The sequence below is a fragment of the Panthera onca genome, chromosome B2 (assembly GCF_046562875.1).
Source record: "Panthera onca isolate mPanOnc1 chromosome B2, mPanOnc1 haplotype 2, whole genome shotgun sequence".
In the NCBI taxonomy this organism is placed as follows: Eukaryota; Metazoa; Chordata; class Mammalia; order Carnivora; family Felidae; genus Panthera; species Panthera onca.
The window spans coordinates 121,430,835-121,457,466 of NC_138343.1; the positions used below are offsets into that span (position 1 = coordinate 121,430,835).

At 42.2% G+C, this 26,632-nt stretch overlaps 1 long non-coding RNA gene and 1 pseudogene across 2 annotated transcripts; both read right to left on the minus strand.

Moving 5' to 3' along the window:
• Window positions 1–639: 639 nt before the first annotated feature.
• Window positions 640–6,067, minus strand: LOC132667667 (proteasome subunit beta type-1 pseudogene; annotated as a pseudogene). Its single transcript, XR_013555776.2, has 2 exons — window positions 5,405–6,067; window positions 640–4,240 (listed from the first exon to the last, which is right to left on the minus strand). The product of XR_013555776.2 is annotated as a proteasome subunit beta type-1 pseudogene (transcript).
• Window positions 6,068–11,969: 5,902 nt separating this feature from the next.
• Window positions 11,970–15,823, minus strand: LOC132667668 (uncharacterized). Its single transcript, XR_009605293.3, has 3 exons — window positions 14,852–15,823; window positions 13,977–14,099; window positions 11,970–13,059 (listed from the first exon to the last, which is right to left on the minus strand). It is a non-coding gene; the product is annotated as an uncharacterized LOC132667668 (long non-coding RNA).
• Window positions 15,824–26,632: the final 10,809 nt, after the last annotated feature.

Consider the following 26,632-nt stretch of genomic DNA (forward strand, 5'->3'; position numbering starts at 1 on the left):
ATTAATGCCTAGGCCATACACCGAACCAGTTGAAGCAGACTCTGGGGGAGGAGCCCAGCATTTGGTATTTTGGATGTGCCCCAGGTGATTCTAATGAGCAGTCAGGCTTGAGCATCCCTGTGCTACAAAGAGCTTTGACAATATCTCAGTGCTGGGTGTCATGGACTCCTTCTACCTAGACAGAAGAATGTGGGCAATTGTAATAAATGATAGGCATAGCCACTACTGCAAACCTAAGTCTGCATCAGTCAGCTGAAGAGCTTGTGAAATCCCAGATGGAAGGGCTCACCTTGAGAGTTTCTGATTCTGTAGGCCTGGAATAGGGCCCAAGAATTTGCATTTCTAACAAGGTCCCAGTTGATGTTGATGATACTGGCTCAGTATTTGCACTTAGAGAACCATTGTTCTATTAGTATCTTCCATGGGCACAGTGCCTCACTCAGAGTAAGGCTTTCATGAATGTTTGTTGAACAGAAATGAGAGAATTGTTGCAAAGGGAAACCTAGTGACTTCTTTTTGCTAGAAGCTAACCATATGGTAGTGAATGAGATAAGCAGCCTCTGTCTTCATGGAACTTACGTTCTAGGGAAAAACACAACACTTCAGGGATGACAAAGAATATGAAAACAGTAATTTGAAAAGATATTTGCAGCCCTATGTTTATTGCAGTATTATTCACAATAGCCACATTGTGGAAGCAACTCGAGTGTCCATCGACAGACGAATGGCTAAAGATGTTGTTATATGTACAATGGAATATTACTTAGCCATATAAAGAATGAAATCTTGCCATTTGCAACAACATGGAGGGATCTAGAGAGTATAATGCTAACCAAAATAAGTCAGTCAGAGAAAGACAAATACAATATATAGTATTATTCACTTATATGTGGAATTTAAGAAACAAAACAAATGAACAAAGAAAAAAAAGATACAAATGAAACAAACAGACTCTTAAATATAGAGAACAAATTGATGGTTACCAGAGGGGAGGTGGGTGTGGGATGAATGAAATAGGTGGGGAAAAAATGCCTGAAAAAAAAACCCACAACAAAACAGCTTCAAGGGTAAATATAACTATTACAAAAGAAAAACATAGAATACTATTACAGCACATAGAACTCCCCTATTCTCATGGTTCCTGATCCTCTGAGAAGCCCCTTTTAAATTCGATGTTGCTAAATTTTATCATCACTAGGTTATCTGGAATCTAAGAATAGAATACTCATTTTGGATAATACATAGATGATGAGGGGAGAGAGAGAGGGAGGCAGGGAGGGAGAGAAAGAGAAGGGTGAAGGAAAAGGCGGATAGAGACAGGGAAGGGGAGGGGAGAGAGGGAGAGAGAGGCAGAGACAGAGAGATAGAGAAAGAATTAGAATAGAAGAAAGCTGGTTGATAGAAGAGCAAAAAGTGTGTTTGACCAGAAGTCAGAACTGTGTTCCTACTTTGGTCGTATTACCACCTGTATTAGCTTGGGCTTCCATAACAAAATACCACAGACTAGACAACCTAACAGAAATTTATTTTCTCAGTCTGGAGATGAGAAGTCTGAGATTAAGGTGACACCTTGGTCAGGAGCTAATGAATGTTCTCTTCCTAGCCTGTAAATGGCCACCTTCTCACTGTGTCCTTACATGGCCTTTCTGTGGTGGCAAGAAATTCATCTACCTCTGCCTCTTCTCATAAGGCCACCAATTCTGTCAGATTAGGACCCCATCCTTATGACCTCATTTAACCTTCATTACCTCCTAAAAACCCTGTCTCCAAATACAATCACACTGGGGGTTAGGGCTTCAATATAGGAAATTTGAGGGGACATAATCCAGTTCATAGAAACCACTGCTTATAAACGTAGGCTTATTTAATCAACTAAAAATTACATTGCTGCTAATATATCTAAGATCCTAATGTTCACTAGCAGGAAGGACACGGAGGAGTGATTGAAGATTTTGTGGCTCATTCTTCTCCTCTCACATGCAGCTTCTGGAATGCTGGGACACCTCAGAATGAGGGCAGGTCTCCATTTTCAGTGACTTGAGCTGTGAAGGCTGCAAACACCAAGGGCGCATCTAGATTCGGGCCTCGTGGAAGACCAGACATCTGTCTGGAATATCATGGCAGTTGTGATGGCCCAACTACTCCAAGTAGTTTTCCATCCCAGTGGCTCAGTTGCTATTCTCCTCCAGCCACTCTGGTTCTACAGTGCTTCCCACAACATGGGTTCCCTGCAAGCCCCTTGTTCACCTCTCCTACAATGGTTATAGCCTTATATCATCTCCATAACCAGTTAGGATGACACGAGTGTTTTCATCCTGGGCTTAATGTTTTAATCCTTTCCTACATCTACAATCCTTTTTTCTTTTCTTTTTTCTTTTTTTCTTTTCTTTTTTTTTTTTTTGCTTAGAATAATTACTTCAAGTTTTGTTTAGTAAAACAAATCAGTCCAATAGTTCCAAGATACAAAATTAACCAGTTATGAATGAAAACAGCACACAAATCAATCCTTCCTCAGGGGAACAGTCTCCTCCCTGGTGCCCTCATTGGTCGCAGTGCAGATTCTGAGTGCGTCCCCAGTGTACATGTCCCTCTCAACCGCTGAAATGAAGACATCTTTCACAAGCCACGTGGCTCTGTCCAAGGACAGTGGGACATGCTCCACATTCTGCATGTTCTTAAAACCAACCTGGTTGTCAAACAGGGGCTGTAGCAAGGCCTCCAGCCTTGAAGGAGTCCCTCTGGTAGGACCCTACTGGGTCAAAGCTGTACACAGCTCCCTTCCCATCTTCATCCAGTCCCCCGATGATGTTGTAAACATAATATGGAAAGAAGCGACTTGAATAGAGGATTGTAGACAGCATTGCAGCAATCGCCCCTGTAGTCATGGTCTTGTTATTGGAATGCTTATGCATCTTTAGTCTTACTTCAATAATCTTTGTAAGACAAAGTCTTTGTAAGACAGTCTCCATGAAATCCGCTGCATCCAATGACTGTTTTGTCTGTTAATCTGTAACACTTGGAGCTGTCCGGCATTTTTCAAGCTGCATTTTTAACGAAATCCATGAATAATGGACTACACCAGTGCGCCTGGCTCTTGATTTCGGGGTTGTGAGTTTGAGCCCCACATGGGAGGTAGAGTTTACTTTTAAAAAATAATGTGCTACGCCAATAAGAGACTTGGGTGGAGTAGAATTTTTCCTTGCTCTTCATACAGCAAGACAATTGCCTAAATTCCTCCAAAATTCCCTCTTTCCGCGCCTCTAATTTCTCCCCTTTTACTGCTCTCTGGGTAAGTGGTAACATAGTGTAAACATCTGCTGATCCCCAAACACAGTGGTTGTGGTTTTAGCAATGAGAGGAAGAGTCACTGGGGTTTTACTTACTGGAGAAACTCCCAGCAGCCAGTCAAGCAGCCATAGAATTTCCCCCACCCAATTTATGAAAGCTAACAGTGTACATTGGAGTTCGTGGGGTTCCCAACACCATAAATTCCCAATCCATTGGCAAGAATGTTTCCCTTTGGTTCAATACTTGTATCAAGTGAGTGGAACAAGGTATGAAGTACTATGTTCCCGGGGGACAGAAAATCAGTTATTGGCCTACATGGACATTATGGTTTTAAAACAATAGAAGAGTATTTCCAGGGCCTCTTTTCCAGTCCTCCAAAGCTCATATTGACTTCTCTTACTCCTAATATCTAGCTGTATCACTCTTTTGGAGTTGCCTTGTCTCTTCCTTCCATCACTGCACATATTTTTCAGTTTTCTATGCTCAAGGGGCTTTACCCTTCATCTTGGACATCTGGGCTCTTTGGCAGAGGCACAAGGTGGTCTCCTGTCCTTCTATATCCCATGATTCCATGATTCCTTTCCATGTCTTTTATTTTTGTTTATATCACTATTGAGAGGGAAGTCTCAGGAGGAAAAAAAAATAAAGAAAGAAGGCTCAAAATATGACTCAGAATTAGAGCTGCAGTAAAGGAACATTCTCTGGGCCAGCAGGCAGGAGTTGCATTCTTGCCAACCCTTCCTATCAGCAGGCAAGCAATGCCTCCATTCAGACCGTGTGAGTCACTTTGAAACTAATTGCAGTTGGTGCTTTTATTGGCATCCTTCCTTTGAAGTTGACTTTCAGATCATCAGTGGTTTTGTCTGTAGACCCTGGTGCCAAGGTGAAGTGACAAACTTTGCTCACAAAGCAATATTCTTAACAGCATTTTACTCTGGGCTACCAAACTGTCCTGTTAAAAGTGAACACAGAAGAATTGATTGTGGATGGATAGGCATAGGTAGATGGATATGATAGAGCAAGTATTATAAGATATGAACTATAGAATCTGGGCAGCAAGTGTATGGGTATTACTTTAAAACTCTTTCAACTTTCCTGGCTGTTTCAATATTCACAAATAAAATGGGGGAAAGGAATACAACAACATGAGCAGTGAGGTTAGTAGTAGATTATAAACGCTTGAAACCTGAGCTTGCAAGTAAGACTGTAGATCTTTGTATACTTTTTTTTTAATTAAATGACTTATTGATAGTTAATTATTCCGTCCTCAATATTTTTCAAATTAAAGACATAGATATCATACAAGAAAGAAGGGATTAACACTTTGAATACCTTACATGTAACATGTTGTCAAATTCCAAACCACTAATCATTTATTAAGCCATGGATAAAAGCAAGGGTTTTGATGTCAGATGATAATGGGAACATACATTACACCAAATTATTTAATCTCTTTGAGCCTTAGTTTTCTCAAGTATAAAATGGACCAGGGGTGGCGGTGGTGGTGAGGATATACACATCTTAAAGTTACAAGGTCCAAATGCTCTGTAAAGAATTAACTGCTCTGTAAAGGATAAAGTACCCTGCAAATGCTACTTATAAAAAGAAACCAACTATGAGAATTAAAACAGAATATGTTATCCCAATGTTTCAGATAAGCCCCCTCCACCCCCCGCCCCAAATTTGGCCAATGTTATGGGAATAGTACCACTGGAGCATTTTGAAAGTTTGGAGGTCCGGGAGACTCTCAATTAAACTCACCATTTTTCTTCTGAAGCACCTGAAACTCAGACTTTTCACTCTTAGAGGGGAAAAAAAATGGAAATAAAAATATTGTGACCTTTACCTGTAGTTCTTAAGCAAATTACACAAAATCTGTATGTACCCACCACAGAGACATAATTTGCACATTATCAAAACAAATGAAATATGTCATGCTTGCAAAATTCCTATGAGAAATTCTTGTCCCAGGTCACTGTTTATGTTGCTACCAAAGGTCAGAGTGGGACCAGCCCTTCCAACCTGCCTCAGAGAGAAATGGAACTAGGATAATACGACAAAGCAACACAAAACTCAGTGTCTTAAAGTAACAGCCGTAAATTATTTGTGAACCTACACTTCTGCTGATCTCAGCTGAGTTTCCTCAAACACCTGAAATCCAGCTCTGCTTCTGGATTTGGCCCCACGGGCTGCTGGGCTTGTTCACATGGTGGCTCAGCAGAGTCCCAAAAGAGCCTGCAGGTGGGCACAGCCTCTGGAGACCAGGGCTCAGAACAGGCATGATGTCACCTCTTTCACATTCTGTTGGTCAAAGCAAGTTACAAGCTCAGCCTAGAGTCAAGGGGAAGGGAAATAGGCTCCGCCTCTTGATGGGAAGAGCTACAAAGTCACATTGCAAAGGGAGAGGAATAATTGTAGCCATGTCTGAGAACAGTCTATCAAAGCAATCTGGAAGATGCTACTAAAAGGGTCAGTACATCTTCCCCTTTAAAGCAGATGTGTAGTTGTGGACCAAATCCTCTGTTTCAGGAATGCCCATTAAAAGGTGAGAGGCCAGAAACAAAGAGGTCTTGTGAGCTGTGAAAACAAATGCAATACTATCTGAATATTTTATAATTTTATTTTGGACAGAGGATAAAATAGCAATAGTTAATCTGTTGGTTAGTCTCTGAGTCTCTTGATGTCATGGTTTATCTTTAATCAAAAATAGATCTAGCTCAGAAAACAGTTATGCCTCCATTAACACGAAAGCATTTTCTACCGTTTCTGCGCACGTTAACATGCAGGGTATAGAGGGCACCCCAACAGAATCTGGATAAAAGGCTTTTCTCTAGGTGAAAGTGTGAAAGCCCTGGGATAGTTGGTCTCCACAGGCTTACCTCCTGAGCTGTATTTCCATCGAATGTTCCAGATTCCTTAGCTGGAAATCAGATTTCTCCCCTCTGACCACACAAAGCATTCTATTTTTATCTCTCTTTTGACACCTATAAATGTCTTAACATTACATTACATACATAGCTCATCTTCCTCACAAGATTTTTTTGTGTGTCACATCTTACTTTTATAGTCATTTTTGTGTCTCCGTTAGCATGTTATAAAGTACCTCATGGTTGGTGTCCATTCTGATTGCTTAGTAGCTATGCTGTGTCATTGGTAAACACACATAAGAATCGGTGAACACTGAATCCATTATTATAGGGGATTATATACTCTGAAATATTCTCCTATTGTAACTAGATTTTGTATATATTTCAAAACATGCTTTTCTAGAGTTTATGTATTTTGAGAAAGAGGGTGTGAGCAAGGGAGAGGAGAGAGAGGAAGAAAAAGAATCCCAGTCTCTATCAGCGCAGAGCCTGATGTGGGGCTTGAACTCACAAGCAGCAGATCATGGCCTGAGCCAAAATCAAGAGTCAGACACTTAACTGGCCCACACAGGCGCCCCTCAAAATATACTTTTTAAAGACTGTTTTAGCCTCGCAAAGAAGTAGAAGGAATCCCCATGCCCCCACCTCAACTCAAGGAAGACAACGAGAAAGCATAGCAGATGAAATCCGAACAATAAACAGCAAATAATTCCAAAAGTTGAAGTTGTCCTAGCAAAAATAATCATATCGGCTGTGACATGTGGAGGCTTCCACATTAATCCAAGGCCCCCGGAAGGGGACTCAAGTGCTTCTAACCTGGTAGTCATGAAGGGCAGAACTCGAAAGATGGCCCCCACCCCCAAGATTACTGTGCCCTGGGTGTTCAATCAATCACTAATGTAAGTGCTGCCATGAAAGAATTTTCCAGATGTAAGTAAAGTCCCAAGTCAGCGGGCTTAATAAATATTCTACTGCAGGCTTCACCCGGGTAGATACACCCTTTAAAAGCAGAGAAGGGGCGCCTGGGTGGCGCAGTCGGTTAAGCGTCCGACTTCAGCCGGGTCACGATCTCACGGTCCGTGAGTTCGAGCCCCGCGTCAGGCTCTGGGCTGATGGCTCGGAGCCTGGAGCCTGTTTCCGATTCTGTGTCTCCCTCTCTCTCTGTCCCTCCCCCGTTCATGCTCTGTCTCTCTCTGTCCCAAAAATAAATAAACGTTGAAAAAAAAAAAAAAAAAAAGTAAAAGCAGAGAAGTTTCTCCAAAAAGTAGCAGAAGAGGGAGTCAGAGAGGTTCAAAGTGTGAGAGGGATTCAGACCATTGGTGGCTTTGAAAATGCCGGGGGGGGGGGGGGGGGGGGTGGTGGTGCTCACAAAAGGACCAGAGAGAAGCCTCTAGAAGCTGAGAATCTTCCCCATCTGACAACCAACAAAGAAATGAGGACCTCAGTCCTAACCAGTTATAAGGATCTGAATTCTACCTACAGCTTAGGTGAGCTTGAAAGCAGATTCTTCCCCAGACTCTCCGGGTAAGGGCTCAGTCCAGCCGACAACTTGACTTCGGCTTGCCGAGCCCTAAGCAGAGAATGCCGTCAGGCCCTCCTGGACTCCTGGCTGCCTGTGAGCTAATAAATGGGAGTTGAAGTTTCCATGTTTGTGGTAGTGTGTTACACAGCAGCATTAAGACTATGCAGTTTTAAAGGTGTGACGTTTTAAAGAAGGGAGGAAATATAAGCAATCTATTCTTGAGAACTGGCTAGAAGGAAAACTGTCATCAGGCAAAATTGAGTTTCAAATAAAGGCATTAACTGAAATGGAGGCAGCATTCAAGTTTATCATGTGCCTGTCAAAATGAGAAGATGGTAGGAATAATAGAAAGATCCTGACAAATACCAGGGGCTATTACAAATATCCAGGCAGGAGCTATTTCTCTTCCTTCCTTCCTTCCTTTTCCTTCCTTCCTTTCCTTCTTTCCTTCCTTCCTTCCCTTTCCTTCCTTCTTTCCTTTCCTTTTCTTCCTTCCTTCCTTCTTTTTCTTTCTTCTTTCTTTCTTTCTTTCTTTCTTTCTTTCTTTCTTTCTTTCTTTTCTTCTTTCTTTCTTTCTTCCCTTCCATCCTTCCTCCTTTCCTTATTTCTTCTTTCTTTCTTCCTTTCCTTCTCTCTCTTTCAGAAAATCAAGGGATATGCAAATATGTTTACGTTTCATAAAGACAGCTTTTCACAAAGCAAAAGATAACAACACAGTCAGGGGGAGGTAAAGCTTCCTAGGCCCCCAAAAGTTCCTCAAAGGACAAATAGCTACAACAGGGAAACTACTGCCGTCTTGGAGCAAGGATGCTGCCAGGCATGAAGAACTCCTCTGTTCCCTCCTGGCACCCTCTCCTGCTTGACACCGGAAACCCTGCCTTCCTGCTTGTTTACCAGGGGCAAGGAATTGGTGCAACACAGTCCCAGAACATTCTGGAGTGTTTGCTGTGAGATGAAGGGATGTGAAGGCCACGTCCCATAAGCACCTCTCAGCGGGTCCTGCTTCACGCTGGCCCGAGGCCCACACAGACACAGTGCTAACTCGATGGTGTGTGTGTGTGGGGGGGGGGGGGGGGTCAGAGGGCTCAGAGAAAAGTGGACACATCTAGGACTAAAGCAATAAATGTGGGCTCTGTACACAGTGCTGCCAATATGGGTCTGGTGGGATTAGGCCACTTCATCTTTTTGACATAATGTACTGTGTGTAGGGAGGACAGTGTATGTGCAGGACAGAATTTTTTTTTTTTTCATTTGGACACACATTTAGTCAGAAGAGGACTAAAAATACATAAAATCAGGTAGCTGAGTTGTGGAACCTACGTCACGATTCTATTGCTCCTGCGACAGTATAAATATTTTTCCCTAGTCAAGGAAATACTACCATCACTTAGGTGTTTCTCACGGTAAGTTGGAAGCTGAATGATACCATCTTGCCCGGTGCCATCTGCTTGTTTTCCTGAACTTTCTGTCCATGTGGACATTTGCACAGCTCCGAGTATGTACCCTGCTTGGCACATATTTTTTTTTTTTTACTTCCTTATTTATTGACTTGATCAGCTGTGATTTCTATATTGGTACCTGTGTTTATCTGGTGGAAAAAGTCCAAAACAAAAGTCCTAGCTACTGTTTTTCTCAAATATTACCCAGAGATTCCTCAGCGAGGCCCGCACTCTTGCCAGGAAGAGTAGTAGCCTGTGAACGTGTCCTCCTCATACAATCAGAAGTGTATGAATAGATTATAAGCATAGAAACCGTAAAGGATCCCTGAATGTGAACCTCTGAAATTAAGTACAAAGTTTTGAGTAACGGTGCTGTTTTCCATGGAGAGGGTGTTCAGTGCTTGAGAAAGCTCCTGTCTCAGCAATATTCGTTGGGAGTTGTTTGGATGCAAATGACAGGAACTGAATTTAACTATCAGAACCCACATTTTGCACCTCCTGCACACCTTGTGGGGGTCCTGACAGCCGGAGGTAGGAACGCGACACTTTGGGTGGTCTCTTCAGCTTTCTGGTGCATCAGCTGCATTCTCTCTAGCCAACAACAGCTGCAGACTCAGCTTTTTTTTTTACATTATTTATTTTGAGAGAGAGAGAGAGAGCAAGTTGGGGAAGGGCAGAGAGGGAGAGGGAGAGGGAGAGAGAGAGAATCCCAAGCAGGCTCAGCGCTGTCAGGGCAGAACCCGATGTGGGGCCCGAACCCAGGAACCGCAAGATCAGGACCCAACCTGAAATCAAGAAAACCACCAGGAGGAAGAACTAAGAGTTTGGTTATGCATCAATGGCCATATAATGTTTCTTTTCTGATTTATTATTGTTCAAATTTCAGAGAACATTTGTAAACAAAATATATTTCAACTCATAGCAATGTCTGAATAAAGATAGATTTATGGGGAACTGATCTGGCATCTTATTATCTGTTATCTTCATCTAAATTTCAGAAAATAGACTTTACCTGAAATTTGTTATTTTTTTAATTTATTTTTATTAAAGTTTTTAAATGTTTATTTTGAGAGAGAGACAGAGTGTGAGCAGGGGAGCAGTAAAGAGAGAGGGAGACACAGAATCCATAGAAGGTTCGAGGCTGTGAGCTGTCAGCACAGAGTCTGACACAGGGCTTGAACTCACAAACCGTGAGATCATGACCTGAGCTGAAGTCGGACGCTCAGCACACTGAGCCACCCATGCACCCCTACCTGAAATTTCTTATTGGAAGTATTTTATTTCCTGAAAAATGGTGTTTATAGTTAAGAGAGAATCACGGGTCTTTCTGATTAAAAACAATTTTAGGGATTCCTGGGTGGCTCAGTTGGTTAACTGTCTGACTCTTGATTTCAGCTCAGGTCATGATCTCATGGTCCATGAGATCAAGCCCTGCATCAGGCTCCATGCTGAGCATGGGGTCTGCTTAAAATTCTCTCTCTCTCTCTCTCTCTCTCTCTCTCTCTCTCTGCCTCTTTCCCCCACTTGTGCTCTCTCTCTAAAAGAAAAAATAAATTTAAAAAATGTTTTTAAGTTGGAAAATAGTTAAAGGTAAATATTATGACTTATAGTTGATTCCACGAATACACATTTCCAAAACAAAACACTGCAGGATATCACAAAGTAAATGTTTCCTCAGCTTATTCAAAAATCTGTAATGAGGCAATTGTGATGCAATCTGACAATTTGTGGCCGATTCCTGCACAACACATCAGACACTATGCAAATCCGACAGATGCTTGGATGTCATTGACATAGTTTTCACAGGGTTATAAAAGCCTCTTTCTAGTTTATAAAATGCACGGCCAGACACAGATGACCCTGCTAACATAAAGGAAAATGCAATGCATTTATAGAAAACCAAGAGTTTGGTTATACATCAGTGGCCATATAATGATTTCTTTTGTGCTTCATTATTGCTTTCCTGGGTTCTAGATTTCTCTTCTTTTCTTTTTTTAATGTTTATTTATTTGAGAGAGAGAGAGAGAGAGAGAGAGACAGTGAGTGGGGGTGGGACAGAGAGAGGGGGGCACCGAGGATCTGAAGTGGGCTCTGTGCTGACAGCAGACAGCCCAACTCAGGGCTCAAACTCATGAAACGTGAGATCATGACCTGAGCCAAAGTCAGACTCCACTGATTGAGCCACCCAGGCGCTCTGGTTCTTGATGTCTCAATATCCTTTCTGTCTTTCAAGACTAACTCTCTCCCTTTGGACCTGATTGTTGACATTTCCCCCAAATATGGATCTGGAATCCTTTCCTTGGCTATAATTTATGCTGGCAGGCTGTTGTGAGAAAAAGTCATGTAACCCAGTTCGGCTCCAGACAACTGTTGCTAAAATATCCCAGTCACCATATGTCATCTTATCCCAAGTGATAAAAGAAATAATTTCTCCGGTTTAAAGAAATACCGTCAAATCCCAACATGATGTATTTAAACCTGATAATACCATTTTAAATTTTATTTCAAAGAAGGAATAAGTAAAAAAAATATCAAGGAATATTCGGGAAAGGAAAAAGAATAGGAAGGAGAGCCAGCAATAATCATGTAGCACTGGGTTGGGATAGCTTCATAGTGATAAGAACTTAATCTATCACAAAGGAGGTCTCATAAAATGACCAGGAAGGAAAGGGACAGTGGTTAGTGGTTAGAGATTGGTGCAGAAAATCCATCTATACCTGTGTCACACACTAGATAATATAATTAAAAAAACTGAATATTTTATAGAGTAAGAATTGAATATCCAATATCTAAATTCTGGATTGTTTTATTAACCTTAGAAGTAAAGGATTGACTCACAAAACCAAAAGTCAACAGATTTAGGTAAAGAGACTTTGAAAACATTTACATCTGCAAAAGAAAAAAAAAAAGAAAGAAAAAGTCTTCTTCAACTAAAGTAGAAAGGCATACAAAGGCTGTGAAAAGATGTATACAGCAAATATGATAAATACAGCAAATTCTTTTTTTTTTTTTTTAAGCAGTCTTCACATCCAATATGGGGCCCAAACTCACAACCCTGAGATCAAGAGTCGCATGCTCTACTGACTGAGCCAGCCAGGTGCCCCAAATATAGCAAATTTTTTATTTTTTAAAGAATTCATTAAAAAATGCAGTAGATAAATGAATTAGCTGAATAACAGGAAACATAGTTAACAAAAATTTAAAATTAGCAACCTTGCTAAAAATAAAAATATACGTAAAAATAGCAACCAGGATGTTTTTGGCAATTCAGACATCCCTCACACTGTTAGAAAAGGTTTAGGGGATTGGATGTACTCCTATACCCTCACTGACAGTGTGAATGGCTGCAACTATTTTGGAAAACAAATTAGCATCACATATAAAGAATAATAAAAGCATTGTTTGCCTTGAGACGGTAATCCCACATCGGATAACTTGGTAAAAAAAAAAAAAAAAAAAAGCCAAAATAAATAAGAAGCCATAGGATTTATGATAAGAAAGGAAAGAAAGAAGGTGGGTAGGAAGTTAAGAAATTGGAATGAAGAAAGGAAGGAAGAAAAAATAAGGCATTCATTAAATTATGGCACAATGCAGCCATTTGAAACAAAGTGTACCCTACAAAAAGCAAGGAAAACACTTGCTATGTAACTAATGTTCAGTAAAAGAAAGCAGGATGTGTCCTTTTGCACACAGTGGGTTACCAAGCAAAAATGAGCACGTACACTATTAGGATTAGAAGAGAAATTTCAAAAGTGAAAATAGTTGGGATTTAGTTTCCATCTCCCACATGTTCCTACTGTCCTTAACACTAATAATAAAGCATAGCTAATGCTCAGGAGACACGTGATGCTTTCAGTCATGAATGCGCCCAGGCTGGCAGGTAGCCACATTCTTCATTGTTCATACAGAGGATAGAGCAGCTTTGAATTGACCCTGGAAGTTTCTGGAATAGGAATAACAAAGCAAAGAATAGGAGAAAGTGAACTAAACTGCTTTATTTGCTTATTTATTTTAAGCCAGGGGATACCCAAGAGCATCCACTTTCCATATACACACGAGGAAAGACTATTCAGGTAAATGATCGTTCATATTTTCACGCAAGCTTCAAAAAAAGCACTTGATAAAATCTCCCGAATTGGGTTTGAGTATTGAGTTACTTATCGGCACTTTGTTGTTATTAATCACCACCATCAAATAATAAACTATTTATTGGTCACTCCATTGAACCTTCTGCTCCACTAGCCTCTATCTGTTAGGGGTGTACTCCTCCCTAGTTACAAAGATACTTTTTCTAAGAAAATGGGAAGATCTGGCCTTTGGACTGGCTTTCTCCCCCTTCACATCCATCTTACACTTGTCTGATTGCTTTGGTTCCTGGGTTTGGTCAGAGGGGAGGAAAGCGAAAGGATTGACTCCCGGCTGCTGGTTTTTCCTACGAGTGTCAGGGAACAGGCTTTCCTTTTTAATGATTAATAACAACATGGTGGAATTTTTCTATTGTTCGGTTGTCATTTGTAGGCTTTCCATTGCTGTCATCCTGGCAGCCAAAAAAACCCCTCCAACAACCCAAGAAACCACTGCTCTGCCCTGGGATCAATGGGCAGCAGTGTTTCTGAGCTGACACCTTCAGGCGGAAGAGATGTCAGATTTACAACCATGCCCCCTTTGGCCTCCTCAGCTGTGAAAAGCTACAAGGGCCTGTTTCCTTTCAATACTTAAGCCCCAAACTACAACAAAAGAAAAAGATTTCTATTTCCTGCCTCCTACTCCTATAGTTACAAAACTGTCTTTTTGACAGGTTATTAAAATTTTTAACGTTGAGATGGGGGGGGGGGGTTGGGTTTTTTTTTAAGCACTCACGTTGATGGTTTTAGAGTATCTTGAAAGGCGAGGTGTGATTTAGCTTTCTGGGGACAGCATTCGATTGCCTTAGCTCAGCCTTGGTCTCCCAGAACGCAATGCCACCGGCCCTGGAAAGGAGCCCTGGAGAAAGCAGTGGTTGTTGGTTAGCAAGGCGTTACTACAATAAGAATGTTATATACATAACTAACTATGGGCCTTAAAAATACTTCTAGTGCAGGGGCGCCTGGGTGGCTCAGTCAGTTAAGCGTCCAGCTTCTGCTCAGGTCATGATCTCGCCCTCCGTGAGTTCAGGCCCCCCACCCCGTGAGTTTGGGCCCCGCGTCAGGCTCTGTGCTGACAGCTCAGAGCCTAGATAGAGCCTGTTTCAGATTGTGTCTCCCTCTCTCTCTGCCCCTCCCCCACTCATGCTGTCTGTCTCTGAAAAATGAATAAACCTTAAAAAAAAATTTTAAAAATACTTTTAGTGCAGATCTGGCTCATTTGCTATTCTTATATTCTATATTGTATAGCTATTCTATGTTGTATAGCTGATGTGATTTGGTTCTTGGTCAAGAATTCACTATCTTACAGAAACTGATAGGAACAATAGACCGGAACAGGGCAAGAATCCTGACTGTCAGGACAGTTTTGTGGCCAGGATTGTTTAAAATCCATGTATATAATTAGTCACAAAGATGAGAAATTGTGTTTTATATGTAGAATATTGGATCTACTTCCTTGTCTGCATCACGGAGGCTGTCTCCTGGGTAAAAGTAGGTTTTTCACTATTTTAGTTGTTTTCCTATGCCACATGTAAACATTTCACAACACACCAGGTACTTCTAGGGGTGACTACAGGATGTACTGTGACATGATGTGTTGGTAGCTTTTACCGGTGGCTTTTTCAGCCAAGGGCTGATGAATATCCATCTTCATTCGAATCCTGATGATTGATATTCTGGCTTCACCGGCTCCAAACTCCTGAGCCTGTAGTCACTGTGGCCAAGCTCTCTCCACGAGGGAGAATCAGAGAAGAGGTCATGAATGACAGAGTCTGCTCCACGTTAGGGCCCGTCTCTGATGGATTTATTTCCTTGTTGAGAAATAAAGTGTTATTCATTAATAATATATGATAATTAAACTAATGTTCTTATTTCATCGAGCTAGTTCTCAAAAGTAAACAGAGGTTAGTTTGAGTTTGTGTTCCCTCAACATTTGTGTGGGACCCACTTGCAGGCAGAGTTCTATTTTGGTGACTGTGGGAAATCACCAAAAATGTGGAAAAACTGACCCCTGCACACGGAGTGATTCATGTAAATTTAAAAGTGTGGGGACTTTCAAGAGATCTTTTTGTCCAGGTTCCCTATTTCTAGGTATGTGTATAGTTGTGTTAATAAATAAGCAATAATAGGGGCACCTGGGTGGCTCAGTGGGTTAACCGTCTGACTTCGGCTCAGGTCATGATCTCAGGGTTCGAGGCCTGCGGGGGGCTCTGCACTGACAGCCTAGAGCCTGGAGCCCGCTTCGGATTCTGTGTCTCCCTCACTCCCGCTCACCTCTGTCTCTGTCTCTCAAAAATTAATGTTAAGACAATTACAAAAAATAGCTCAGTTTGCTTATGTCTGTGGATTGGAGATGCCAGTGTCCTAGAGTGAATGAAGAGTAACCGTGTGCGTGCGTGCGTGTGTGCGCGCACGCGCGCGCACGGCGTATATAGCACTTGACCATGGGTCTATATAACTTGCATCACATTTCGCAAAGGACCTTATCCTACCTTTCTCGCCTCTGGCATTAGAATTACCTGTGTGCACTTTAGGGAATTAAAGGTATGTTTTTTAATGTTTGACACATGTGGAGAAATGTGTCAGCGGAAAGGATATGGTCTCCTGGGGAGCTCCTTAGTGGGCCCGGTGGGGTGGACACTCCCAGCACACAAGCGAGGCCTCCTGTAATGAAAAGTGACAGTGTTCCCAGTGGTGGGAGGCCACCGGGGAGAGGGCCAAGAGAGTGCTGGTGGTTCTGGAAGGATTTGCATAATTACATTCACCTGAGGGACTCCATTTACCCAACAATGGGCCCCATTGTGGTAAAGCCAGCTGCTGGCCATACTGTGAGAACAATGTGAGCTGTGGCCTTGTTCTCCTGAAACAAATGCTCCGGACCCTGAAAAATGACAATTAGCATTTTGAGTGCTCGTTATTAATAGTACAAATGTTAGCATGTTGTGTCACACTCGTATAACGAGGCGTGTGTTTATGTGTAATACGTGTATTACTTCCCACTGGGGCAGAAGGATGAGATACGATTGACAACACCCCATTTACAGACGCCCAACCTATCCTGTACCCAGCTTCATATCATGAAGTGAGATGACCCTTTACGTCCAAGTTTTCTGCTGATGTTTGGAAAAGAATGATGTACCAAAAGCTGCTCCTGGGTAAACGCACTTACTGTTTTGAGTTCCGGTACAGCGTCTTTTGTTCTTGGACTCTGCAAGCTTACAATGGGTTCGAGAGATGCTAATCAGAATTTACAGAGGAGGCGCTTTGGTGGAAGAGGCCGCAGCGCTGACACGTGGCCACGCTCTGTGGCTGGGGGCGTGTTTACCTAAGACTCCAAACAGACAGAGTGGAGATACCCAGACAGCACAAACACAGTGCCCGGCTGGGTTCCTGGTATTGCCCGCATTTACATTCAAAAGGGAGGTGCACGGGGTGGGGGCTGCATGGCTCTAGAAGACGGTTCCTTGTATTGTGCTCATTAATTGTTACATTCTGTCCCTTAAATTCAGAGCACAAGACACATTTTTAAGGGGAGAAAACCCCCTAAAGGAGGGTACCTAGTATTCTCAGCTTTAACTAAGTACACATTTCTAATGTCATTGTGTTAGCACAGCAGCATCCCCAATTGTTTTCTGCATTTTACTGCAAAGTGGGGAAACACTGGAGCATGTTCCTGGGGAAGGAGCCAGGCTCTTCTTTTGAAACTCGAGCTGGGCCTAGCCTAATGCAAAAAGGGGGTGTTTGCTTTAGCAATTTCCTGGCTTTCTGATAAGATATAAAAGCTAGAAGCTAGCAGGATTCCAAAGACGGTAGTCAAATACTAGGTCCACGTGGCCTTGGCTCTGTCCCTGTCTTCCGGGGTGGTGGGGGGTGGGGCGCGCAGGCTAATGAAAGACAAACATGCTGGTTTTTGTTTTCCTTCGACAACAATCAACGGGAATTACAAATGAAAGACACTCTGCTGTCAAGGAGAGGGCTCCCTCTAAGAAAGTGGTAACACAAAATGACAGGACGCATGACAGGTGCCCTGAGAGCCTGTGTGCCACAGGAGGCCTGGGGAAGGTCCAGAGTCAGGTGATCGCAGTTCTCCTGATAAAACCAAGCTTTGCCCCACCTTCCCACCATCACCCGGGCAACCAAGATGAGTGTTCTAAAGCAAACCCACCTGCTTGAAACTCTGCTGGCCTCCACAGCCAATGGCAGTGGCCCCGGGGGCCTTAGTGACCCATCAGAGCCATCCGGGCACCTAACCCTACCACAAACCTTGGGAATCAGAATTCTCTAGAGCAGACAGACACAGAAAGGAAATCGGTATTTATATTTCACTTTTCAAGTCCTCCAGCTTTTTGGATTCAGAGAAATAACTACAACCACATGAAAGGACTCCAACTTCCATGATATATTATTTCCAAAGGAATTTAATGTCCCTCCTAAATGCCTCTGAGGGTTCCTGGGTTGAAGGGAAGGAGATTCTGAGATTTTACTTTTTTTTTTTTTTTTTTTCCTTTTCTCATTACCTCAACTCAGAGCTCCTGCCTTCAACCTTTCCCTCCAACTGTTCGGTGTCTCCCCATCCCTTCTTTGTTCCGACTGACCCTCCTCCTCCTCCTTTTCCCAGGGCATCACCACCACCAGCTGATGCTTCATTAGCGGTTAATAAACCTTAACTAACAGCAAGACTAATGACAGTGCAAAATACGAAACGAAGTAGTGTTTAATATCAGACAGCATTGCTCCCCAAATGACGTGGCCTTTCTCATTATTAGAGAAGTAACTGGATGGTTATCACTGTCCTTATTCCCTGACCTTACCCATGTCCTGCCCCAGAGGGCCTTCTTCCCATCCTCTCTGGCTTTCTCTTCCTCGGTTTCAAGCTCCTTCCTGTTATCAACGGGATGTTTGTGTTTCCCTCAAATTCTTACGTTGAAGCCCTAACCCCTAATATGGTGAATATATATTTGGAGGTAGAGTCTTGGGAGCTGATTAGGTTTAGATGAGGTCAGGAGAATGAAGCCTCATGGTGGGATTAGTCCCTTACAAGTGCCACGTGAGGACACAGCAAGAAGGCTGCTATCTACACACAGGAAGCAGGCCCTTGCCAGGAACTGAATCCATCAGTATCTTAATCTTAGACTTACCAACCTCCAGAACTGTGAGAGAGAAACGTTTGTTGTTTAAGCCCCCCGCTCTTTGCTGATTTGTTATAGCAGCCCAAGCTGATAAGACATGGCCCTCCTCTCCAGCTCTCCAAAATCATCTTCTATTGAAGATCTTCCTCTGGGCACAATCCAGAAGGTGCAAAAATTGAAGGTGCCTTCCTCTGCACCCCCTTTCATCTTGCAGGGCAGCTTAGCCCTTTTGCATTAGTCTCTTCCTCCAGCTAAGCTCCCAGGCCTTATACTTCAAAAACAATATTAGTGAATGTCCCCAAAAGAAAGAGTGCTATTCTCCAAGGATAAATTCTGTAATTTTCCTGACGCCGTCAGATTTTTTAAGTTGCAAAGATTCCCCTTGTTGGGACCCTAAAAAGCTTTACAGATGGTTCTGATGGAGCCAATTTCCTGGCTGTATCTGGCAATCGTAGGCTTCCCTTCAGTGGGAGATCCTTCTAGGAAGCCTGTCCGTCTTGGAGATTCCTTCTTACCCCAGAAAAGTCTCTGCAGTTTGCCCCCTGAAGCTTTCTGTAACCCCACCCAAAGGAGCTTTTATTTTTGTCACACTGCTATACTTTGTACCTATTGGCATGGAAGCATTCATCTTGTGGTAATGGGATTTGGGGGTTGTCACTTCAGACTTCCATAGTGGTCCAAGAGTATTTTTTTTTTTTTAATTTTTAATGTTTATTTTTGACAGAGAGAGAGAGAGAGAGAGAGAGAGAGAGCATGAGTAGGGGAGGGGCCGAAAGAGAGGGAGACACAGAATCCAAAGCAGGCTCCAGGCTCTGAGCTGTCAGCACAGAGCCCGACGTGGGGCTCGAACTCACGGACCATGAGATCACGACCTGACCTGAAGTTGGCCGCTTAACCGATTGAGCCACCCGGGTGCCCCTGGTCCAAGAGTATCTTGAGAGCAAGTCTTGCTCATTATGGTGTCTCTGACATCCAATGTACTTGTCATTTTGTGGCGTGTTGTGTGCTTACTGAGTGAGGTAAGATGTGGAATGACAAATATTGGTTGGATTTGGCAATTAGGAGGTAATTGGTGATCATGGTCACTCCAGAGGAAATACTCATTAGGGACAGGCTGCCTTTGGGGCTTCTCCTAAAAATGGGCAGACTGGGACCTGCACACAAGTGCTTGACTGATGAGGGTGGCACAGTGGGATCTTACCCACAGTCCATCATCCTGGCCATGCCTTCTGGCATGTGTACCTCAGCCTACTGGAAGGATACCATGTGCTTACTGATCTAGCCAGAGGGCCACATGTTTTCAGTGTGTCAGCTAGAAGAGGCCCTTTGTGAATTACCTCAGAGGCACTGAGTGTGCTAGAAGAGTCCCTGCTGCTGTATAGCTCCCACCTCCTGGACTGGAGTCTTGCTTGGAACCCTACTGAGTCATTTCATTCGTTTCTCTCTGTGAAAGGGGAAAACCTATCACAGAGTTAAATGAAGTAGTTCAGGAGGGCCATCATTGCTACGTATTTGGAAAATGTTCAAAAAGCCCAAGATGTTTCCACAGGCCCCTCAAACTCAACGTGTGCAAAACTGAAGCCATCACCTCTCCTGGGCAGGCCTGCCTCCCTGTGTTTCTTTCCATGGGTACATCTGACTGCCCAGCTAAAAGCCCTCCTACCCTGTCATGCCTTCAGTCTACCCCACAGGTCCTACTGGGTTCACCTCAAAGAGCTAACTCCCATCCTCTCCCCTCTGTTCTCTGCGCCCTGCCTCAGACCATCACCCCTTTTGACTAGATTATGTCAATTGCTTTTTAAAAAAAATTTTTAAGTTAATTTATTTGTTTTGAGAGAGGGAGAAAGAGAGAGAGAGATGCAGAGAGAGAATCCCAAGCAGGCTCCTTCTGTCAGCCCAGAACCCGAGTCGGAGGACTTCATCTCATGACCCACGAGATCATGACCTGAGCTGAGATCAAGAGTCAGATGCTTAGTCAGCTGAGCCACCCAGGTGCCCCATGTCAACTGCTTCTTGTGACTTCCTATTACAGTTGGTCTTCCCTCACAAATTCGTCCTCCAGATGCTCTCCAGACATCTTTCTGAAGACAGGATCCAGTCTCCTGCTTAAAACCCTTACAACATTCCCCCTTTACTCTCAGCCCATTGGTTGAGTCCACACGAGCTTGGTATACAAGTCCATTCACTTTGGTGCCAACCTACCATTCTGCCCTTTTCCAGCTGCTCCACACTGTGCATTAGCCTGTTTCCCGAGTGCCATGCTCCTTCAAGCTTCCTTGACTTTGCACATGCTCTTCCCTAAGCCTGGGCCTTCCCCCCTTATCTGTCACTTTTATCTCCAGAATATTCTGAATCCCCCTCCAAGTTCTCTGTTCATTTTCTGTATGACTGTCCACTCCTCTGTTGTAGGACATCATGTTGACATACAGTCATTTGTTTAATTTCCCCTATAGGTCCTTGACTTTCACATCGAATGTGAGGTGTTGTTCATTTTTCTCTCTCCAGAATTTATTGAAGGGTCTGGCATTTATTTTGTGCAAAGTAAATGTTGAATTGAAAGTCTTTCCACAAAAACATCGACAGCTCTACAATGGAATAACGTCAACTACTAAGAAGAATGAGTTAGACCCACACGATTATAACCTCAGAGTGATATGTATCTATTTTTTTGAAAAAGGTAGAGAAAATAACTCTTTACATTTGTTTTTGTCTAAATATAGCCAAGTGGATGGAAGAGATCCTAAATTCAATCTTCTGTTAAGCCGTGAGCAAGATGGGAGGAAGGAGGGAAGAATGATTTTCTTTAAAACTTGTAACTTATATAACTCTATTGTTGGACTTGTCAAAAAGAGCTTCTATTGTTTTTGTAAAATCGATTAAGAAAAATGAAGTAAGTGGTTGGTGAATGAGTAAACAGGCTTCAGGAAAGAAGTGCTCAGAAAGAAGGAATATTGTTACCGTGATGCAAACCCTAAGAAAATCTGAAGAAGAAAGTCAAAATCCCCAGAACATATAATTAGGGTATTATTATTCACTTTGTAAAGGATTTTTCTCTCCTCTGAAAGAATCTCCACAGGCTTCTTTTTAAAAAGGCAACTCCATTCAAGCTCTTATGTATTTGATAACAGATGATTAACTACATATTTGATGGGGGGTAGGCAGGGCCAAGAGAGAGAAAGTTTCAGGAGTCCATGCCAATTGAAGAGCTATCAGAAACAAAGATAAGCTCCATTAATATTATAATGTAATTATCAGGGAAATTATTGCACTGAAAAAATTCAAAGTTCACACAGTTTTTCTGGAGAAAGGGCACCCGGTATTTCCGGGAGAAGGGGAAGGTGCCTGCCTTCCTGGGGTTTGGGGAAGAGGAGCCAGGCCATCAACCTGAGAACACTGCACCCACCGGGCAGATACTGTACCCAGGTCCTAGATCTTACTGAGAAAGCAAATCCTTTTCAGGTATCTGCAAGTAAAGCGGAGAGGTGGGTGGTAGTGAGTAGATAAGAAATCTCTTTTTTTGTGTGTTTATTTTTTGAAAGAAAAGAATAAAAGTTAGGGAGAGCAGACTTGGCAGTCACCTTGAAAACAGAAGAAATACTAAGAAACTTGCATCATGGCAACGACATGGGCCTATACCTTATATTTTAGTCATTAAAGCAGAGGATGATGAGAACTACTCACTCATTTTTAGTATTTGATGAAAGGAAAAAAAATCACTCAGGCTTGCATTATTTGACGTACCATGTGCTTGTCACTAGGGGATAATTTAAGAAAGAAATTTTCTACCAAAAGAAAGGAAATCATTCCATAGGCCTCTTGGGTTCCCACCCACAACTTGTATGTGATAAAATCGAATGAAAAACAACAAGCACTGCCTTGAGGCGGAGAGGAAGAAGGCACAGTGTGGCAGTGTCTTGGAATCCTCTGGATTATGTAAAACAGGGGTGACAGACTTTTTCTGTAAAGGGTCAGACAGTAAATATTTTAGTCGTTTTTCTGAGCCAAGCGATAAAATCTGGAATATGACGTAGGCTCTCTCATAACAAAAGTGAAGGAATATTTTTCCACAACTTTTTAAATTAACCAAGTTCAACACTTTGGACTAAAATTTGAATTTCATGTCATTTTCATGAGCAATGAAATTTCTTTTATGAAGTTTCTCAACCATTTGGAAATGTAAAAAGTGTTCTCACTCAGTTCATGGGTCGTACAAAAACAGGTGGTGTACTGGACTTGACCCGTGGGCTTTAGTTTGCTGACTGTGGACGTGGATAGAACATTTCCAGGTCAAGACAAATGTCCTTGATCAGTCAAGGCCCTACCAGCTCAAGCTGAGGTTGGCCATCACTTGAGAATTTTTCTCAACACAGGAGCGCTGCCAGTGACCACCATAAGAAGTGACAAAGGACAGCCTGGCCTGCGATGTGTGACATCTCTGTAGGGACTACTCAAAGGACAGTTAACTCAGATGACAACTGGGTTGTACCTGCCCTTTCAGATCTGGTGCAACTGGCTGAGCCTCCATCCCCAGCCTTAGAAAGTCAGACTCCAAGGTTTCAGTTATTTCCCAAGGAGCTTGCCTGCTTTCCAGGAGCAATTGTTTCTGCTGCATTAGGTCAGTTTATAAATTCACCTGTCCTTGTTTTCATGATTGCTTCAACCAGAATGGGGAATTTGGTTGTTTTAGTATTTTTTAACCAACTCACAGACTTGCAAGACTTAGGTTGTTTTAGTATTTTTTAACCAACTCACAGACTTGCAATTGAAGATTTAGGGAGATAATGTCAATTTACGTGGCAGCAGTAACGGCATTTGCTCACCATTGTTTATGTCATCACCATAGCCAACATTTCCAGACAACTGGTTTATTTTGTCAGATGCTTTTCATATATTATCTTATTTAATCTTTTAGTAGTCATTGGAAATAGATTTAAAAAAATTATTACCACATTTTATATTAAAAAAAAAAAGAAATGAAATGAAAGAGATTGAGGAATTTTCCAGTCACAGAGCTAGTTGGTGGTTGAGTTGAATGTGGAGAACCGTCAGCAACCCAAGAAGCCGGTGCTCCTAAAAGCCACCCAATCTCCATCTGTGGTGCTTTAATTGAACACTAGACTTTTTTGTTTTTGAAAGTCCTTTCCCACCTTCCTTTCCCATTCTCATTGGCCAGACCACCTTCCAAAGTGTCCTGGCTTCTCACTATTTTCCTGGTCCTCTCCTCACCTGTGTCTTTCTTACTTCTCCCAGATTGCTCCCATGAACTCCTAGTACCTTGATACAATTATCCAGAGTAATCTAGCTCGTATCAGCTCATATTCCCAAACTAAGCTCTACAAGAAGTCTTCTTTGAGAAATAATGTCATGTTATAGGAATAAAACCTTGATTGGCCAGTTGAATGTAGAATGATAGGACAAAATCTATATGGAGAGGATGGAAGAAATAAAGTGTTTACAACATTAGAAAAATGAAAAATTTCCCTTTCTTTCTTGGGGGGATGCAGCAAGTAGACAAGAAAGGATGAAATCAGTGATTACTGAGCAGCATGGCAGAGAAGATATAGGACTTTTTTTTTAAGACTTTGCTTTGTGGGGCACTTGGGTAGCTCAATCAGTTAAGTGTTTGACTTCAGCTCAGGCCATGGTCTCATGGTTCCTGAGTTGGAGCCCCACATTGGGATTCTCCCTCTCTCTGCCCCCACCCCCCGACTTGCTCTCTTTCTCTCACCAAAATAAATAAACTTAAAAAAAGAGTTTGCTTTGCATGTAAGTGTTCAGTAATATCTTCTATGCATAAAAAGCTTCGTGAGAATATATGAATGTATGAAATCAAGAAACGAAGAATTCAATGGAGACAGAAAGTAAGAAATTAATGTAAGTTCCCTGAGAATCTAAAGAAATTCTATAGACTTTCCATATTGGATTTTTGACATTGGACTTCCCACAAGATGTGCTGATGTTACCTAAATCTTTAGCAACAGGGTGAATCTACATGGTAAAGTGTGAGCCCACAGGGAGAAGAACAATTCTAAGTGGGTAGGGAGTAGAGAATGCAGAAAAAGAAATATATAAAGAGGGTAAATTGAAGGTCAAATGAAAACCATATTAGAGAGGGTGGGGTGATTAAGAAGGGGACCTGAATAAGGGTAGAATGGTGGGGCTGGAAAGGATGGGATGAATCTCAGAGAGGTAATGGCACCAGTTGGGTTTCAGGCACAGGAAACAGCAGCCTTTCTAGGTATTTTAACCAGAAAGGATCATGATGTAGGGAATTGGGTTCCTTCTAATATTTCTGGAAAGGCAGAAGAAGTGGACTCCAGGCTTGGGATGAACAACATTGCAAAATGGCCCACCTGGGAATTGGACCCCCCTCTTGATAAGAAAAGGGGGTAATTAGGAGGGCATGTTCAGCACTGTCAATTTCAGGAAGAGCCTACCCTCACTATAAGAGGAGTTGCCATCACAAGTAGGGGCTCTAGAGCTACGCTGTGCCCACTCCATCTGCAACAGCAAAACATTCATGCTTCAGTCCACACCTTGCAGACTTTATTGCAGCAGGTGCCTGGGTGTTAGAGCACAATTGTGCTTGTCAACAGAAACCAGCATAGAAAGATCTCTTCCATCTCATTTCTGCTCTCCAGATTTCATATCAGTGCATCTTATTGGTGGAACCGAATTACATTAAGAAGCTAGTGACATGCCAAGCTATATTGGAGCCAAAGAAAAAAGGAACATTAAAATGTTGTAATACATAATGCAATACTGCATTACATTTTAATTTTTTAAAAATATTGCATTAGCATTCATTGTCTGGATTCTTGAGTTTTTGATGTCCCCTTAAATTTTGTGCCTGAGGTGCCTTACCTCCCTCCTCTTAGCCCAAGCCCTGTTGGGAACTCTAGTTGCAAGGGAGTCTTGGAAATACATTTTTTAGCTTTCCATCCACTGCAGTAATGAGGGCACACTGGAGGATGTTAGGATGCAGGTAGAGAGGCATCTGTGACAGTTCATTTTATGTCTGGGCTATGGCTTGGGCTTGGCTGGGCTATGGAGCCAATGTTTGGTCAAACACCAGTTTAGATGTTGCTGTGGAGGTACTTTTTAGATGTGATTGACATTTAAATCTTTGACTAAAGCAGATTACCCTCCATGATGTGGAGGATGGCCTCATTCAATCAGTAGGAGGCTTTAAGAGAAAAGACTGAGGTCCTCAGTGAAGGGGGTCAAAATTACAAACTTCAAGTTATAAGATAAGTAAGTCCTGGGAATGTAAGGCACACAACACAATCATTATAGTTAACATTGCTGTGTGATATATTTGTAAGTGGCTGTGAAAGTAAATCCCCAAAGTTCTTAACACAAGGAAAACACTTTTCCTTCCTTTTCTTTTCTTTTTTCTTTTCTTTTCTTTTTTCTTTTCTTTTCTTTTTTTCTTTTCTTTTTTTTCCTTTTCTTTCCTTTCCTTTTCTTCTTTTCTTGTTTTCTTGTTTTCTTTCTTTCTTTCTTTCTTTCTTTCTTTCTTTCTTTCTTTCTTTCTCTTATCTATATGAAGTGATATATGTTAACTAAACTTATTGGGGTGATCATTTCACAATATATGTAAGTCAATTAATTATGCTGTATGCCTTAAACTTATACAGTGCTACATGCCAGTTATATGTCAATAAAACTGGGGGTGGTGGTGGTGGTGACCTCTTTAGGTATTTCAACTAGAAAGGGACATAATGTAGGGAATTGGGTCCTCTCAAACTTCTTGGGTGGGCAAGAGAAGCAGGCTCACTTATATACACATACATCCTATTGACCTTATTAGTTTTGTTTCTCTGGAGATCCTTGGCTAAGGTTAACCTTATCCAAAGGGATGACAAGAGAGGCAGTTTGCCAGGGTCTCATGACTGAGTAGAAGAAACAGTATTGGTTTATAGTTTCAAGGTAGAGGGAGGCAAAAAGAAAAGGAGGGGACTAGGCTGATTCCCAGGCTCCTAGTGTGGATATCCAGCTGGTGCCTCTGATCTCAATAAGGAAGACAAATACAGTGCCAGATATGCCCATGAGAAAACAGAGCACACGTTCATCATCCTTAGAAGACAGCTAACATCTCTCAAGTGCAGCCATGTTTCAGTGCATGAAAGCCACCCTATATGTGTCACACGTTGCCTAGAATAGGCAATTTGGTTGTTCCCTCACTCATCCATTAAATAAATGGTTGTTAAGTGCCTATGAGTCACGTACTGTTCAATGGCTTTGGACGTCCAAGGGTGAA